The sequence below is a fragment of the Phyllostomus discolor genome, chromosome 7, assembly GCF_004126475.2.
Source record: "Phyllostomus discolor isolate MPI-MPIP mPhyDis1 chromosome 7, mPhyDis1.pri.v3, whole genome shotgun sequence".
In the NCBI taxonomy this organism is placed as follows: Eukaryota; Metazoa; Chordata; class Mammalia; order Chiroptera; family Phyllostomidae; genus Phyllostomus; species Phyllostomus discolor.
Genome location: NC_040909.2, coordinates 21,140,165 through 21,156,377, shown reverse-complemented (window position 1 = coordinate 21,156,377; position 16,213 = coordinate 21,140,165). Strand labels below are relative to the sequence as shown.

General features: G+C 40.3%; 1 protein-coding gene across 7 annotated transcripts in view; it reads right to left on the bottom strand.

Moving 5' to 3' along the window:
• Positions 1-16,213, bottom strand: part of THRB (thyroid hormone receptor beta) — a 341,636-nt gene that overhangs the window by 171,797 nt on the left and 153,626 nt on the right. For 5 of the 7 annotated variants that reach the window (XM_028518289.2, XM_028518286.2, XM_036031522.1 and 2 more), the window contains exon 2: positions 15,676-15,747. The gene's annotated coding sequence lies outside the window, so the exon portion shown is untranslated. Of the gene's footprint in view, positions 1-15,600; positions 15,748-16,213 lie in introns of all 7 variants that reach the window. The other 2 variants (XM_028518287.2, XM_028518284.2) reach the window with 1 other exon arrangement.

Sequence of the window (16,213 nt, the reverse complement as noted above, 5' to 3'; positions counted from 1 at the left end):
AAAGAAATGACTTATTTAAGTTACCTGCCCTGCTTTTGCTGGCATTCAAATTTGCAACCTGGACTTGAGGCCCATGCTGCAGGAAGGTCAAGTGGCCAGCTACTGGGTCCCTTCCTCCTCTCTACAGCAGGGCTCACCAAGTGCATTACAACAGGGAGAAGCTAGCAAACATGATGAGAGAAAAAGCCTATCTCTTTAAGGCCTGGAGCAGAGCTTATCTATGCCACCACCCAAGTCCCCTGTCAGCCCCACTTTCTTGGTCCTATTTCTCCCAAGAAGGCTGAGTTCCAGGTCTGTCTTCTGGCAAATAGAGCCAGGACTGGGGGTAATCATTAGTAGGAGAAAAAAAGCCAACAACTCTATGGTCTATCAATCATTACAGAGTGAATGACTACCCAGTTATAGGCCCCAATCCCCACCCAATGTACAGATTGAATAGCTCAACCGGTTACGCTGCTATGACAGTCTACCGACTGCATACATTCCTATACCCCGCCAGAGCAAACCTGAGAGGTTTGTGAGCTAATGTGATCTTTTTCTGGGAGGAAGGTCTGTAGTTTTCATCAGGTGCTTCTAAACCACTAGCCTCATGTGGCTATTAAGGATCTGACATGTGGCTAGTTTGAAGTGAGGTGTGCGATATGTATACAATACAGCCAGGGTTTTGAAAATAGCGTGAGAAAGAGAATGTAGAGAATCTCAATGATTTTTATATTGGTACTTCTTGGAAAAGCATTTTGGATATTGAGTTACATAAAATGAAATAGCAAAATAAATGTCATCTGTTGTTTTTTCTTTTTACCGTGGTTACCAGAAAATTTAAAATTATATATGTGACTTGCAATTTGACTCACATTATATTTTTAGTGGACAGCACTTGTTTACAGTGTAAGGGCAGGAAAAATTGTTTTAAAAGTTCATGACAAATTACAACTATGAATTTATTTTGAAGCATATTTATATAGTAAGAAACCAGAGTTGAATTGGGAGAAAAAAAAGGAACTTTTGTAAAATACCGATTTGGAGAGAAACAGTGGAAAAAAAAATAAAAATCTCACTTTGTTCTCTTAATTATTTAGCCAGGAAAATAAACCAGTATTACCAACTTAAACATTTGACCTTTTCAAATCAAAACCATAGTTTCCATAGGTTCAAACATAGGATTTTAAAAAGCTTCAAGGGGGAGGGAAAGTAGGTAGATGAGTTAAATATCTTTTTGTTGTTGTTGCTGTCAACCTAATCACATGCACCAAATAACAAAGAGCTTATTGCATTTGCCCTGGGGCTGGTCCAGCTCCCACCTCTGTCTCCTGGCACCTCAGAGGGTAAAGAAAGTATTAAACCTTTTTCAGAGCAACTCCTGAAGCTCCTTCCTTTGCCTGGAGCTCCAGGAAGGCAGGTTTCATCTTTTGGTTCAGTTCTTGGGGGCATCAGAAACTGACCTCAGCTTTTCCTTTTGAACTGATAGCTAACTGCTTCAGGGTATAATTGCCCAAATGCAAAAGATATTATTGTAATTTTTTTCTCTTCCATTGCTATTATCAAGACTGACTTTGATTCAGCTAGAACATTCTACTGAAAGATATTTCTTTTTATAGAAGCTTATATCTTCTGTGGCTGAACAATATGTGGGTACAGACTCATCTTCATTTTATTACACAGTCCTGCATTTAATCTGTTACAGAAAGAATAAAATCTTTCACTTCCATCTCCTGTCTCTCATGTCCTTCCACCTTTTGCAATGCAAGCACCTCTGGGTGCTATTTCATGGGTCAGTCCCAGGCTGGGACTTTAGCCATGTGTGAATTTAGCCGTAAGTGTACTTTTTTCCCATGAGCATTGCATTCATGCCTACTTGTCTTCCATTCACTTCACTTCCCACTCCACCAGACACTTTTAGAAGTAGTCCTATTTCTGTCCAAGATTTCCATAAAATGATACCATTCATTTTGATGAGCATTAAGTGGCCAGCAATAAGGTTATCATCATGTTTTTCTTAACAAGTTGACATGGTCCAACAAACTCAGGCCCCAGGCAACCATAGTTCCTAGGCATATTTTTTTTGGAATCTTTTTCTCTCTTTGCTTCCTGGGCACAGCATTTCTGCCCTTTAAAATGGCAATTGCTCCCCAAGCCAAGATCAGGGCTGTTAATGGCTATGTTTTGTTCTCAAATGTTCTTAGGCTGACAACAACAACAACGATCATACAAGGCAACTAGCCATGTAGAGTTCAAGGGCATGGAGGATGGATTCAGCCATCTTCCATTTTACTGTGCATGAGAATCCCCTGGGGATCTTGCTAAAGTGAAAAGTTTGATGTGCTAGATGTAGAAACATCTTTGAGAGTCTACATTTCTACCAGGCCAATGCTACTGGCTATAACCCACACTTGGAGCACAAAAGATCATCTCTAAGATATCTAGCTCCGGTATTCTACCAGAAACCAATAGCTGGCAGGCACTCCTGAGCACCTTTGCTGTAACAGTCCAGAAGTCAGAGCACCAGTTGTAGAAATGTATCTAAAGAGGGGGATTTAGAAATGGAGACTGAAAGTCTACCACCAAACCATTTTAGAATCTTGCAGTGGGTCAAAGTTACTATCCACTAGTTCTTTCAAACGTATATTTGCTACTTTATTCTTAAACTATCTGTACAAATGAGCTCCTTTCATGCCCCAGGTGGGTCTGTGATAAAGCTGGGTCTAAAACACATTTAAGTTTATTCAGTAACTTGTTACATAAAGCAGCTATCTTGAATCCTTAGGCAAAGAAGGATTTTGCTAAATAAATATTTGCTCTTCAATTTATCTGTTCTGTAAATGTAAATGCTTTTATACAAGGTTTGCTTAAAGTGGACCTATCTCTCTCATTTCATATTTGATAAGTATAAAAATAATTTATATTAATAGCAAAGACAACAATTCACATGGGTCCTTCCAACATATTAATTGTTTTTTAATCTGAAGTACATCTACCACCATATATTAGATGCTGATACATTAGTGTATCATGCAAATTAAAACCCCAATGAGATACCACCTCAACCCTGTCAGAATGGCTGGCATCAATAAATCAACAAACATACTTCTGGCAAGATGGAGGAATAGGTGGACGCACCGTACCTCCATGCACAACCAAGATTAGAACAACAATTTAGAGCTGGAATAACACCCAGAACTGATAGCAAATTTATCTGAATGGAAGTCGGACAGCCAAGAAGTTGAAGTAGACCTGTTCATCCAGACCAGTAGGAGGGGCTAAGGGGAGGAGCGGGTGCGGGTCTCGGCGTGGGGAGATTGGGGAGAACTGGGCGCTTAAGGCAACCGGGAGCGCGTAAGCCTTCTGGGATGCAGCGGTGGGCCCTGAGTACGCAAGCGGCAGCTGGTGGACCCAGTGAGGCGGCGATTGTGGACCAGGGCAGAGCGCGCAACCCAGGATCCCAGAGAAGGGACTGAGATCTCAGGAGACCGGAGCTACCGCCATTGTTCCCTCCCGTCCCCGCTCCCGCCCCCACATATAACGTCACAATCTAGTGACTGGGGTGCCCAGCCCAGGGGAATACCTAAGGCTCTGCCCCTCACCGTAACAAGAGCGACCGGACCCGGAAAAGAAAAAAAAAAGGAGAGAGAGAGAGAGAGAGAGAGAGAGAGAGAGACATGTGTCCAACAGAAGAACAGATTAGTGCCCCAGGACTCATCCTTTTGAGTGACCAAGAAATAGCCAATCTATCAGATGCACAGTTGAAAACACTGGTGATCAGGAAGCTCACAAATTTGTTGATTTTGGGCACAAATTACATGAAAAAATGCAGGTTACCATAAAAGAGATGAAGGAAGATGAATGGAGAACCAATAGTGAAGGGAAGGAAACTGGGACTCAAAACAATAGAGTGGACCAGAAGGAAGAAAAAAACAATCAAGCAGGAAAGAACAAAGAAATAAGAATTCAAAAACAATGAGGAAAAGCTTAGGAACCTCCAGGATATCTTTAAACATTCCAACATCCGAATTATAGGGGTACCAGAAGGGGAAGAGGAAAAGCAACAGATTGAGCACATATTTGAACAAATAATAAAGGAGAACTTCCCCATTCTGGCAAAGGAAATAGACTTCCAGGAAGTCCAGGAAGCTCAGAGAGTCCCAAAGAAGCTGGACCTGAGAAGAAACACACCAACGCACATCATAATTACATTAGCCAAGGAAAAATGAAGGAGAGAATCCTAGAAGCAGCAAGAGATAAGGGGACAGTCACCTACAAAGGAGTTCCCATCAGACTGTTAGCTGATTTCTCAAAATAGACCTTACAGGCAAGAAGGGGCTGGAAAGAAATATTCCAAGTCATGAAAGACAAGGACCTACATCCCAGATTGCTCTATTCAGCAAAGCTTTCATTTAGAATGGAAGGGCAGATAAAGTGCTTCTCAGATAAGGTCCAGTTAAAGGAGTTCATCATCACCAAGCCCGTATTTTATGAAATGCTAAAGGGACTTATCTAAGAAAAGAAGATAAAGAAAAAACACGTATAGTAAAAGGACAGCAAACTCACAATTATTAACAACCACACCTAAAGCAAAACCAAAAGAAACTAAGCAACAACTAGAACAGGAACAGAACCAGAGAAATGGAGATCACATGGAGGGTTAGCAACAGGGGAGTGGGAGGAGGAGAGAGGGGGAAAAGATACAGAGAATAAGTAGCATAGAATGTAGGTTGAAAATAGATAGGGGGAGGGTAAGAATAGTATGGGAAATGTAGAAGCTAAAGAAATTATAAGTATGACACATGGACATGACTAAAGGAGGGGATATTGGTGGGAGAGGATGTGCAGAGTGGAGGGGAATGAAGGGGGGAAAATGGGACAACTGTAATAGCATAATCAATAAAATATATTAAAAATAAAAAAAAATAAACCAACAAACAAATGCTGGAGAGGATGTGGAGAAAAGAGAACCCTAGTGCATTGTTGGTGGGAATGCAGACTGGTGCAGCCATGGTGGAAAACAGTATGGAGTTTTCTCAAAAAATTAAAAACAGAACTGCCTTTTGACCCAGTGATTCCACTGCTGGGACTATACCCTAAGAATTCTGAAACACCAATTCAAAAGAATGTATGCACCTGTATGTTCAGAGCAGCACCATTTACCATAGCCAAGGTTTAGAAGCAGCCTAAGTGCCCATCGGTAGATGAATGAATTAAAAAAATGTGGTACATTTACACAATAGAATACTATACTGCAGTAAACAAGGAGGATTCCTACCCTTTTCAACCACATAGATGAAACTGGAGATTATTATGCAAAGTGATATAAGCCAGTCAGTGAAAGACAAAGAGCATACGATCTCATTTATAAGTGGAATCTAATGAACAAAATAAACTAATGAGAAAAAGAGAACCAGAGGCATAGAATCATGGAACAGACTGACAGCTGTAAGAGGGAAGGGAGAAGATGGGGGACTGACTGAAAGAAGGTGAAGGGATCAGTCGAAGAGCATATCCGAAGGACCCGTGGGCGTGGACAATGGCAAAGGGACTGATCATGGAAGTGAGGGGGGGGCTGGGTGGAAAGGGGCGAAAAGGGGGAAAATTGGGACAACTGTGATAGCATAAATAATAAAATATTAAAAAAGATATATGAGTGCATCAAATGTTTACAGTAGAAATAAAAAACTCTTCAGACATGTATTAAACCATAATAAAGCAAACGTCCAGAAGTGGAGCCTATACTAATGATGGACACACACACACACCCTGCTAACAGTTGGAAATAGGCTTTAGGACTATGAAACCTCCATCTCCTTGTCTCCTCTTCCATAAAAGTCAATTTCTGCTTATTTTTCTAGTCCTGACCAAATTCTAATCCCTTCAGTGAAGGTTTCATGAGTAGTGACTACCACCATCTCTTTATCTTCTTAATATCTTGAAATGGAACCTGCCTTATTTGTTTTTCCAAACACATAAATAATAATGAATGACTGCAATTATTGTTCACCTTTTCCTGTATATGCATCTTGATCCCTGTTAATTTTAAGCTTCTTTGGGGAAGTATGATTGGCTGTACTTTTTGTACCTCTCATTGGCACAGCATGGTGTTTTGTGTAGAGAAATGTGTGAACTTACTTGATAACATACTTTTCTAAAGAGAGCTGGTAACCAGTTATTTGACCTACTATTAACAGGTAGCACAATCCCAAACCAGAAATTGACTATGCCTTGGTATGAGCTCCTCAGGTTTTAAGAAAAATTTTGTTCATCAATGCAGTCTTCTCAAATGGCTGCCAATGAGGGTATTCATGAAATAAGTCACCACAGCACAGAAATCAATTGCAAAAACTTGTATTTAAAATAAACTAGGTAATTGTCTATTTTATGAAAGAGATATTTTTTGATGAAGTATTCTGTTTATCCACGCTAAATGATAGCCCTCATGGAATTAAGAAATTAGAATTTTGCTTTGGCTTCAACCTAAGATTTGCTATAAAATTGTTGATAAATCCTAAAGTCAAGGATTTAAAACTTTCATCAGTAGCTAATGGGTTATTCTAGGTTCCACTGAACTATTTGAGGCTCTAATCAGACCCTGTTGTATGAATATAATATGAAATTTTAAAAGGTAGAATTATAAACTCATGACAGAGGGGTGAAGCAGTTTAAAAAATAAGATGAAATCAACAATTTGGGGAAAATACCTGGTTAGAATATAATTTTGCAGTATATACACAAATGAATTTCAGATGGTTTAAAAAGTAATTTTCAAAAGAAAACTTAAAAAAAAAACCTTACGAACATATACCTGAGTATCTAATTGATCTCTATACGGGGAAAATATTTTGGCATGAAAATAATGGAAGAAACGGCAAAGTAAAGGCTGATAAATTTATGTGGGTTAAATTTTGAAACTGGAGGACAACAGATAAAAACATAAAAGCAATCAATATTCATTTGATAGATATTTATTAAACATCTACTTTGTACTCAGGCATTATTCTAGGTGTTGCATGTATATTTATAAAACCAACAAAGGCTCATGTCCTTGCTATCAAGGAACTCACATTCTACTGAACAGAGACTGACAACAAAATAAATTATTTCGTATGTGACAAGGTGGAAAGTGCTGTGGAAAAAAGAAAAGCAGAGCCAAGGCTGGGGAGCAGAAGTGCCCTGTTGGGAGGTTATAGGGAGTTGAGGGTAAACTTGTTGAGAGGAAAAGATTAGAATAAAGGCTTGTGGGCCCAGTAGTTACCTCAGGGGGTATTTGAGAGTGTTCTAGGCAAAGGAAACACCACCATCTGTAGAGCTACATCAGAGACAAATGGCAAAAAGGAAAAATATTTTGCAACCCATAAGATGGGTCAAGAGATAATATCCTTGAAATGAAATCCTGAAAACCAGTTTAAAAAGTTCTTATCTTATAGAAAATGGGCAAATGTAATAGGCAAATGGGCAAATGCTTTGGATAAAGGTCAACAAAAGTGAAATATGTCCAACCTCACAAATAATCAGGAGAGTGTATATTAAAACACCCTCAGCATTAGGATATCCAATTTATGAAGATTAATGTTCCAGAATATGTGATGAGACAGATTTTCTTCTACAGTATTAATGGAAGGGTAAATTGACACAATCTTTTGTAAAATAATTTGGCTGTATTTATCAACAACCTTTACTCTAGAAATTTCTCCTATGGAAAAAATCAGATATTATGACAAAATTTATGTATATTTACCGCAGCATCCAGGGGTGTCCAACCAGCAGCCCATAGGCCATATGTGGCTAAGATGCAGCCCAACACAAAAATTGTAAATTTACTTACAACCATTTTTTTTTGCTCATCAGTTTTCGTTAGTGTTTGTGTATTTTAATGTACGGCCCAAGACAACTCTTCTTCCAGTGTGGCCCAGAGACAACAAAAGGTTGGACAACTCTGGAACTTTATGATGATATATAAATGATTAAGACCTGGATATCATCCAAACTGAAGTTTCCAGCCCAGGACACAACTGTGGGCATTTGATACCTCCATATGATTGTTCCATTAACTTCTCCAACTTCAAGTGTCCAAATCAAACTCACCTTCTCTATCCCCTATCCCAGTCCCCAAATCTCCTCCTCCTACTGTCTTAGTTCAGTCAATGGCACTAATGTACATCTATTGCCTAAGACACAAACCCGAGAGTCACCCTTGATGGCTTCAGTCTTGCTTCCTGAATGTACCAACCCCTGTGTTTTGTCAATTCTACTTTAGTAATACTTCTTGAATCTATCCCATCCTCTCCATTCCCACTGGAACTGCCTTACTTCAGCTCTCATCATTTCACACCTAGACTAATTAATAGCTGCTTACTTGGCCCACAGAGGCTAATCTCACCTCCATCCCCTCTGTCACATCTTTGCCATAGGACCTCTTTTAAAATATAAGATTGGGTCAAATCACCGCTTTATTTAAAAATTTTAAATGGCTTTCTACTGCTATCAGACTAAAACCCAAGTACCTTAGACAGAGTTCCAGGTTATCATCTCTCATCTTGTCTAACCTGAACTTTTCACTCCATCCAACAATCTACTTACAAATTCAATACCATGCTTCTGCGTCTTTGCATGTATTTCCCCTACCTGCCTCCCTCTACCCTTACAGTTTCTAGATCATTTCTGTTCACCCTGCCAGACTCAACCAAGGTCTGCTTTTAGTTTTGATCAGTCTAAATCAGTGTATCATGAAGTTACGCATGCATCGGAATCATCAGGAGGTCTTGTTAAGTAGGTTCCTGGTTTTACCTACAGCACTTCTGGGCTAAGTAGGCTTGGGATGGGGCCAGAGGTTCTACACTGTAATAAGTTTCCAGGTGATGCAGATGCTGTTGGTCCAGTGGCCACACTCAGAGAACCATTTATCTCGAGAATTCTTCACCCAGGAAATTAGAGTTTGGTTAGTTGCTCACTTTTTCATTCACTAAACAAGTGCTTGTTATGTCAATTTGTGCCAATTCCAGCACTTGAGCAAGAATAGGTATTTTGCATAGAGGTATAGAGATGGTCTCTCTCTGGTGGGAAGGAGGCAGGACTGCCCTGATAATTGTTCAGGTTGGACAGCATGGGGACGGTGTCCACTGGGGTACTGTAGCTCGGCCAGACATGATGGTCCTGGCAGTCAGAGAAGCAAACCAGTGTTTACACAACTGTGGAATATGTGCCATGATACGAATACATATGATGTTCTTTGAGAGATGAGGAGGACCTCCAAACCCCAGCTATGAACTGGGGACAGGAAATCAGGCAAGGCTCCCCAGAGGATGTGATACTGTGTTGAGTCTGGAAAGGCTCTTATATATCATACAGAAGTATGATACGTAATTTGTTAGTAGATTAATATGGATGAAGCAAAGATTTTCAAGGACTCAAATCACTTTGCCTATATGAAGGGCATTTGCTTAATTAAGAAATAAATTATGAAATGTCACACAAATTCAAAGCATATATAAAACAATACTACAGACACCCATATCCCCACCATTTAGATTTGCTTTATTTGCTTCTTCTCTCTTTATAAGAAACAAAGCTTAGTAAAACACTAATTACCTAACTCCCTATCTCTTTTCCTCTCCCTCTTTTCTCTTGCCAAGCTAACCAATAGTTTACAGTTGGCATGTGTTTTTTCCCATGCATATGTTTATAGTTTTACTATGTAAGTGTATAGGCAATTACTTTTTAATACGAGACTTTGTCTAGGATGTTACAGCAGGAATTACAACACTTGCTTCAGCTAACTTCCTGAGGAGACACCTGGAGTAGCAGGCAGTTGATGCCAACCAAACCTGCCTCTCTCCAGCATTTGCAGGGGGAAAATCGGACTCACAGTAGCTTTACAAAATGCAGTCAGAGGGGGTTAAAATCAGACAATCAAGTTATGCTTATTCAACACTAGCTGATTTTCAAAGCTAATGTGAAAAGTCATTTTTGCTCTGCAGCCAAGGGCGTCAAACACACAGTACCAAGAAAGTTGTACTGACAAACTTGGCCATTTCTGCCCAGCCCTTTGGATGACGTAGACAAGGGAGGAATGTATGTGTGGGAGAGGGAGGAGGAGGGGAGGGAGGGAGAGTGGAAAGAAAAGAAAGAAAGAATGAAAGAAAAAAGAAAAGGAGGAAGGAAGAAAGAAAGAAAAAGAAAAAAAAGAGGAGGAAAGGAAGGAGAAAAGACAGGAGGGGAGGAAAAAAAGAAAGGAAGGAAGAAAAATTGGTTCCTTCCTCATCCTGACTTTCTAACTTCCTCTTGCTTGGCTTATGATAACTTCTTAATTATCCTTACAAGTTTTCTTATTCCCTTTAAAGGTCTGTAAGTCACCTCCTTGTTTTGTTTTCCTTTTTCTTTTTTTAGGAATGAAAAATCATTGTTATTGGTGGTATGGAGCCCTAGAAAAGTTTTATGTTGTTTGTGTTGGATGTATTTATTTATGCATTAGTTATATATTTCCCAGAGGAAATTCCAGTCAATTTTCTGTGTAGAAACAGATCATGTAACTTTTTAATTTATCCAGATAGATCTTCTTTCTTAGGACTTTAGCTAAATGTTTTTCCTGGGTCGCCATTTATATATACGCATATATATGTCAATATATATATGCATATAAACATGTATGTGTATGAATATACATATATATGTGTATGAATATACATACACATATATAAAGTTTTATACACATATATGTATATGTGATGTGTTTATTGACACATAGTTTTGAATTGCACAGCTAATTAATGAATACATTTTCTTTGGTCAATTCCTTCTTCATGAGTTTTTTTTAAAGATTTTATTTATTTATTTTTAGGGAGGGAAGGGAGGGAGATAGAGATAGAGATTGAGAGAGAGATAAAGAGAAACATCAATGTGTGGTTGCTGGGGGTTATGGCCTGCAACCCAGGAATGTACCCTGGCTGGGAATCGAACCTGGGACACTTTGGTTCCCAGCCCGCGCTCAATCCACTGAGCTATGCCAGCCAGGGCTTCCTTCTTCATAAGTTTTATTACACTCATCTATTTTGTCCTGTCCCTGATGCCACCTCACCAATACAAAGCTCATCACCACACACTAGAGTCCTCAGGTCTACCTGTTATTGCTCCTTTTATTCATCACACAGCTGGCTGCAAGAGCAATTCCTCTAAAGCACCTTGATCATTCCCCTCCATAATTGAAGAGCTTCTACTAGCTGCCAAATTGTGACCAGGTCTGCTAGGTGGCTCCACAATATTCCTTTACAACCAAATCTCCCTTTACTTCTGGGTGGAAAAGTACCCAGCTACACTTTCTAGCTTCTTTTGAAAATAGGAGTCTGTGATTGTATGTAGAATTTGTTGGGTGGGAATTTTGGTAAGGTTTCCTAAAGAGTAAAAACAGAGCTGGTAATGCATGCCTTTTTACCACCTTCTTCCCATCTTTCCTGCTACCCAGAATTTATATGTGAGGGCTGGAGCTCCAGTAGCCATCTTGAAGTAAGAGGTAATCTTGAGGATAAATTCATATGCTAAGAATAGAAATGCAGAAGGATAGAAAGTGCTTGAGTCCCACCTGCTGCCCTGGAGAGAGAAAAAAATAAACCTTTGTGTATTTATCATGGTGTGATTTTCTATTGTGGGCAGACCCCAAAATAGTTAATTCTGCCTGTAAACTTAGCTATTTTTCCAATCCAGCAAGTGTTATTGATTAGCTTCAATCCATTGCTGCTCTTCCTAAGGCAGGGACTTGTGGATAGAAAGATGTGACTTACAGCTCAGCCCTGCCACACAGTGACTGTGATGTCTTTTGGGCATTGCTTGGGATCATTTTATCCTCAGTGTCACTGTCTGGAAGTCAAGAAAAATAATTTACACATCAAAGTGTCTTTTATTTTCCTTTCATTCTGTTTTTTAGTTGTTATGAGCTCAATAGCACCAACAGGGAAAACAGTTGGGAGAGGGAAAAGGAAATAAAACTCAAACTGGAATATTTTCTCCCTTATTAACAGCCCTTATAAGCAGTTTAGTGGTTGAAAAGGTTCAGGTCACTGATTTTTTTATTTTTTATTTTAATCATTGTTCAAGTACAGTTTTCTCCCCCCTACTCCCATTCCAGCTCACCCACCCAACCCTCCCCCCTTCCCCCCATTACCCCCCACCCCTAGTTTTTGTCCATGTGTCCTCCAAATTTGTTCCTGTAAACCCTACCCATTCCCCCCTGAAATTCCCTCTTCTCTCCCCTCTGGCCGCTGTCAGACTATCCCCTATTTCAGTGTCTTTGGTTATATTTTGCTAGTTTTTTTTTTTGTTTTGTTGTTTAGATTCCTGTTAAAGGTGATATCATGTGGTATTTGTCTTTCGCTGCCTGGCTTGTTTCACTTAGCATAATGCTTTCCAGCTCCATCCATGCTGTTGCAAAGGGTATGAGCTCCTTCTTTCTTTCTGCTGCATAGAATTCCATTGTGTAAATGTATCAGGTCACCGATTTTAAAAAGTCAATGGGAAGAATATCAATAGATTGGGCTTCTATTATGAGCATTTTACTCTCACTCTCATTCTTATGAACGATGGAAATGTGACTACACAGGTTGCATTTTGTAAGACCAGCTGACCTCTCAAGTAAACAAAAAGTACAGACCTACATACATATATTTCAAGAACTTTGGCTTTAGGAGATCACTTGCCTCAAGTCACCCAAATGGAGAAGACATACAGTTTCTGCCTTGGCACTTTCCATTTGCATAGGTTGACTCTCACTGATCTGAAGAAACAGTTCCTTTCAAATGAACATAAATTTGCAAAGCAGAGAGTTTTGCCAAAAAACCAAATTCTGTCAGAGTCTTACATTGTGCACTTTTGTTTCTGCTCTTAGGCACATTAGACTGAACTGGTTGGATAAAAATCTCTTGCTAAATTGAGTTTGATATGATTAGGAAATTTGCATGTCCATGCAGGCAAAGCATGGTAATTGTGCATTAAAAAGGTGTCCTAGTTATTGAAAATGTTCTTATTTCATGAAAGTTTTGCCATAGCTTCATTAGGGGACTAAATTTTTGTCAGTGTGGATCCACATTGTGAATTAAGTAGTTTTTGGCCCTTTGTTGGGAAATCACTCAGGCAGTGGACAGTTTGTCCTTTCTGAAGAAAAGTAACAGCCTTAAAAGCTGGAACATTTGGTTGCTATAAATCCTTTCTGCACTGGCTCCATAGGATCCTCTCTTGCCATATCCTAGCTCTGTCATTATTCCCTTTAAAAGCATTTGCCAGGCTCTTCCCAGTCCTGGTTTCCTTGTCAGGCTCCAGAAGAAGGCAGAGTTGCCCGCTGGGTCCTACTGCCCTGGCCTGTGTCCTCAACTGCATTTCAACCAAAATAACTACCTTCCAGGTGACTGCCTGACTTCTAAAACACACAAATAGGAAACCTTAACTACAGTTGGTTCAAAGCATTTCAGGGGGAAAAAGTCCTCTATTCTAGAGGGTCAAAATGCCTTATTGCATGGGTACAGGAACACGGCCAGTCATTGGAAAGTATGTGAACCATGCCCAAAGCAAAACCACCAAATCCATCTGTAGCTTATTTTACAGATGTCAGTTATACGTGTCTTCCAACCTCATTCACCAGAGGTTCCACTCTGCTAAGAGACATGAGAAGGAACCCTGCATTTCACAGGTCATGAAAAAGCATTCAGACTAGATAGAAAAGGATTAAAAAATTATGAAGAATTTCCCAAGCATTATCGACAGTACATGTCCAAGTCATGCGTGAATCAAGTATTGCACTTGAGATTTTCATTCCCAGAACTCCCATTAACTTCCTTTAGCCTCATTATAGGCTGGAAGATCCCAAAAGGCATTCATTCAGTGGTTCCATTGCCTGGAATTCTCTGAGGATTCCCCACCCCCCAGGCTTTGGTGGTGACTGATCAAAGAAAAGGTTGGGAAAGCAGCATGGTCTCTTACTTTCTGAAACTTTGTGTAGTGACCCCACTTAATAAACAGCCTACATAGCTTTAAGAAATTCATCAGTATTTTCACTATATAAGGATGTTGTTCACCAGCATTTTCATTCATTAACTGCCTAGGGTTTTTTTTTTTTTTTTTTTGTGCTTTATTTTCCCTCTTTGTTTTCATTTTTTTGATGGAGGTATAATTTATAGACAGTAAAAAGCATAGATGAGTTTTGACAAATGCCATGTAACCCACACCTCTATAAAGATATTCAACGTTTCCATCACTCCAGAAAGTTCCCTTTTGGCCCTTCCCAGTTGGGCCGCTCTTCTCGCCCAGGTAACCACTGTTTCAGATGCCTACCACCATACATTAGTTATGCCTTTTCTAGAACTGTATGCAAATGAATGAATATAGCGAGAACTCCTCAGTGTCCAATGCCTCATGTTTTAAGCACCTACAAAAATCACCTCTTAATTTCTGTAAATTGAGGGACAGCTCTGGCAAGAATGGCGTGTGAGTATTCTGAGGGCTGGTAGGGTTCCTGGGAGGGACGAGGGATCTGAGCAGTCGCCGCGACCGGGGGTGGGTGAAGAAGAAGCTGCAGAGTGACTTGTGTGGCACCCTTCTCATCTTCAACAAAACAACTGTACTTTTCCACGTCTCACAAATGGGGGGGTTGCTGAAAGATTTCGTTTGGGAAAAGGGTTCTTTGTAAAATAAAAAAAAAGTTAGAGAACCACACAGGTCTAGATAATCCTTGCTGATCCCTTTCCCTGAACATTCTATAATTACAAATAGTGTTTTCTGATATGAGAGCTGTGAGCGGTCCCCTGGAGAGAAGGCTAGGAGACAGCGGCAGCCAGACCGGGGCCCCCAGGGAAGGCTTGGGCACTGAGCACTGTAACATTAGCACTCGCTACAATCAGATAGCGCCACCCCTAACTGAGGCACCTAGACAATGGGCCAGAGGCCCCGGGCCAGGCGAGGCACAAAGACAGCATTCAACAGATCCGACTCCCACAGCCAGGGAGCATTTCTATAGACTCTACCAGACCCTGGCCCAGCCAGCATGTCACCTTACAGCCAGAAAAACCACTTTTTTTTATGGGTAGCTTTTAAACTGCTAAAAATAATAAACACAGTAAGGAAAGTGCTGACACAACCTTAACTGCAGAGACACACTGAAACTGTGATTATGATAATGCAAACAAACTGGGTTCCGAACTTTAGGCTGGCACTGCAGCCCGGGCTGCTTGCTATTGCCCAACACCTGGAGATGACAGGGAGAATTCAGAGGGCTCGTCAGTCGAGACAGGGGATTCTCGCTGCACAGGTGCTTACGTCCTATCTGATCTGTGCCCGCCACAGGGTGACGTCATCCTTAGGTCTTTTTTTTTTTTTTTTTAACATTCAAGAGAGATTGGAGAGAACTGTTGGATCTTGATGGAGTACAATGTTCCCACAGAATCAATGAGAAGTGGCTCTTTTCTCTCCCTGGCCTATCATTACTCTTCTTCCCCCCAGTGAACCTGTAGCATTCCTTTATTCCATTAGGTTTTTTTAAAAGACCATGTACTGTTTTATATTTCCCCGAATACCTGCAGAATTCAAAACTACGTTAAAAAGCAACAGCAGCAAGGCCACACATGAGAAGATAATTACCATAATGCTAAAAAGTGACAGCTAATCATAGAGATCATGAGTCTGCCAACACCCGAGTCAAGCCTGGTGTCTGACCTTCTGATCCATTAAATCACGTGTGGAACTTGGCACCCGCACAGGCCAGCCAGTGGGAGGGAAACCGCAGATCTGGAAAAAAGGAAACACAAGAAAATAAATAGAAGTGCTTTTTTTTTTTTTTAAAGTTTCCCAACATTTGCTTAATCTGCTCTTCTTTCTATGTTTAAATAGGGTCTGGTTTCAGAGCTGTCTCTGATTTTGAATAAATGCAAATAGACTTAGATAAAATCTCATGCCAAAGGGGAGATGGTTTCAGAGAATCCGTTAACACAAGGGTTATAGTAACACATTACAGGCATGGGACAACGCACGCAGAGCCCGAAGACCTACTTTTCTGTGGACGGGACTCAGGAGACCTGAATTCTCAGCCTGGGAAAATGACTGAAAGAAAGAAGTGAATCTTAAACACTTTAGAAAAGTCATGCTAAAGAGAGTCCACTCGCATCTCAGAGGAGGTTTTCCCGGATAGGTCTTAACAAATCCCGGCGGTGGCTGCGCCCTGTGGTGCACACACAGGCTATGCATCGGAGCGTGA